We start from the raw sequence: 3,174 nt of genomic DNA, 5'->3' as shown, positions 1-3,174 counted from the left end.
CGGCAGTACTGGACTTCTTTAGTACAGGCCGACTTCTGAAGCAGATAAATACTACACTTTTGGTGCTCATACCAAAAGTACATTCCCCTATGACGGTTAGTGATTTTCGACCCATAGCATGCTGTAATGTGATTTACAAGATCATTGCAAAGCTCACTGTCCAAAGATTGAGTGTGATAATGGACAAACTGATCAGCCCATGCCAAGCGGCATTGGTGCCGTGACGCAGCATTGGAGATAACATCATGCTAGCACAGGAAATCTTTACGGGATACAACCAGTCTCGTCTACCTCCTCAGCATTGGAGATAACATCATGCTAGCACAGGAAATCTTTACGGGATACAACCAGTCTCGTCTACCTCCTAAATGTGCTCTGAAAGTTGACATCCGGAAGGCATATGACATAGTGGATTGGTATTTATTGAGAGCAGTTATGGAGATGTTTGGGTTCCCTATTACTTTTGTGAAGTGGATTGAGGAGTGTGTGACAACGGTTCCCTATTACTTTTGTGAAGTGGATTGAGGAGTGTGTGACAACACCTTCATTCTCTGTTGGACTAAATAGAAAGCCCCATGGATTCTTTCGAGGAGCCAGAGGACTTCGGTAGGGTGACCCTTTATCACCCTACCTATTTGTGCTTGTGATGGAAGTCCTACACTTGGGCTTCCTGCAGTTGATTGATCAGGAGGAGATATTTTCCTATCATTGGAAATGCGAGGCAGCCAGGATCTTTCAGTTGGGGTTTGCTGATGATGTGATATTATTTTGCCGTACTGATATGGACTCTCTAAGAATCTTTAAAGCAGGACTGGATCATTTTGCCGAATGGTCGGGTCTTAGACTGAACGTGCAGAAAAGCCCTTGATTATCTCACGCTCAGCGCAAGCATTGCATGAGGAGATGTTGGCACTACTCGGATTTCAGGAAGGGGTTCTTCCAATGAGGTATCTGGGATTACCTCTTATATCGTCTCGACTAACTATTGCAGATTGTTGTCCACTATTACTGAAGATTGACAAACGGATTGCTGGATGGGATGGTACCATTATATCTTATACTGGTAGAGTACAAATTATTAAATCTGTACTTATAGCACTGAGTCTTTATTGGGCATCGGCATTTATATTAACTTATAGCACTGAGTCTTTATTGGGCATCGGCATTTATATTACTGAAGAAAGTCATTAATGAAATTGAGATAAGGTTACGAGCTTTCTTGTGGAAGGGAACGACAAATAGTGGCTATGCCAAGGTTGCGTGGAAAGATATATGCCGACCAAAGGAGGAGGGAGGACTTGGATTCAAGGATATCAGTACCTTGAACCGTGCATTGATGACAAAAAAACTGTGTGATGTCATTAGATGCGACAGGACATCGATTTGGGTTGAATGGTTGTACTAGGGACGTCTACAAAATACCTCTATATAGGCGATTACGGACCATGGCGGCTCATGGGGATGGAGGAAAATCCTTCGATTACGGATGTTCCTCCGAACCATGGTAGACTACCGGATTGGAGACGGGAGGAATTTCTTCTTGTGGCAGGATCCGTGGCATCACCTTGGGCCCTCTTTGTGACTCCTTCCCACGAGGACCGAGGCTACTTGGACTAGATGAGTCATCCAGACTTAGCATAGTGATTCATGAAGGAGTATGGCAGTGGCCCCTTATCACGGATCTTGAGTGTTTGGAGGGGAAGACTGTATAACATGGAGATTTGAAAATGGTCGACCAACAGCACAGGCTATTTATGAGTTACTTGACCCACCAGGACCGAAAGTAGGCTGGTCTTCACTACTTTCGGGATCACTTAAAATTCCACGTCACATCTTTATTCTATGGCTTGCGATCCAAGGCAAGTTCGCTACGACAGATAAACCATGGCTTGCTCACCTTGGCACATGTATCCTATGCAATGAAGGAATAACAGAGACACATGCACATTTATTCTTCCAATGCAGATTTAGTCGAAGATGTCTCACGGAAATTCGAAGAATGATACGATTCTTGTGGCCCAATAGAGAGTGGAAAGATGACATTACATGGGCTTCACAGAGATGGAGGGGTAAACACATCATCAACATGTCTTATAGAACACTACTTGCAGCATGTGTATACCACATTTGGAAGGAAAGAAATCTGAGACGATTCGATCACACTGAGAGGACGCCTACTACCATAGCATTACTGATCATTGAGGACATTAGACAGCGAATCCATAGCATCCCACTATCTAGATCAGTCAGTACACGTGCTTTATTTCGATTATGGTGAATCCCTTGGCCTGTCGATGGATAAACCATTTGGTGACCACATTGTTGTACTGTACCAATTTTACTCAATGAAACTTACTTTTACCGAAAAAAAAAGGATAATCAAATGTCGCGGGATCTTTAAAGAACCCGAAAGTAGTGAAATCCAACCTACTTTCGGTCCTGCTGGTATCATAGCCCGATAGAACTCCTGGGTAGTGATAAGGGATTATGGACCACAAAAATTCTCTCTCTAAAAATATTCTCTCTAAAACACACACTAGCACACCATATCAAACACGCACTAATACACTATCCATGCACATGGCCGCCGGAGACGAGGAGGACGACGGCGACGCTTCGGCCAGTGATGGGGATGTCGAAAAAGTGGGAGGCCGACGATTGGTGACCGACGATGGCGAGGATAGCTACCGTAGAAAATCTGGAAAAACCACGCGGCTTTTAGTTCAAACCGCGCCTTTCACCGGCGACTTTCAGGCGAGCGAATCGGAACCGACGATTGGGGAGACATCAACATTAATTGCGCATGGGAAAAGAGGAGGCTTGGAGATGGAGAAAGCGGCTGCTACGGCGCCGCATTTACTAGGGTTTGCCGCACCCTCGGACGTGGAAAAAGCGGCCGTTTCGGCGCCGCAACTGCTCGGAATTGATGCGCCATTGGACACGGAAAAAGCGGCCGCTTCAGTTCAAACCGCGCCTTTCACCGGCGACTTTCAGGCGAACAAATCGGAACTGATGATTGGGGAGACATCAACATTAATTGCGCATGGGAAACGAGGAGGCTTGGAGATGGAGAAAGCGGCTGTTTCGGCGCCGCAACTACTAGGGTTTGCCGCTTCCTCGAACGTGGAAAAAGCGGCCGTTTCGGCGCCGCAACTGCTCGGAATTGATGCGCCA

The sequence above is a fragment of the Sesamum indicum genome, unplaced genomic scaffold (genome assembly GCF_000512975.1).
Source record: "Sesamum indicum cultivar Zhongzhi No. 13 unplaced genomic scaffold, S_indicum_v1.0 scaffold00142, whole genome shotgun sequence".
NCBI classification, from domain to species: Eukaryota; Viridiplantae; Streptophyta; class Magnoliopsida; order Lamiales; family Pedaliaceae; genus Sesamum; species Sesamum indicum.
Note: the sequence above shows the minus strand (reverse complement) of the source record.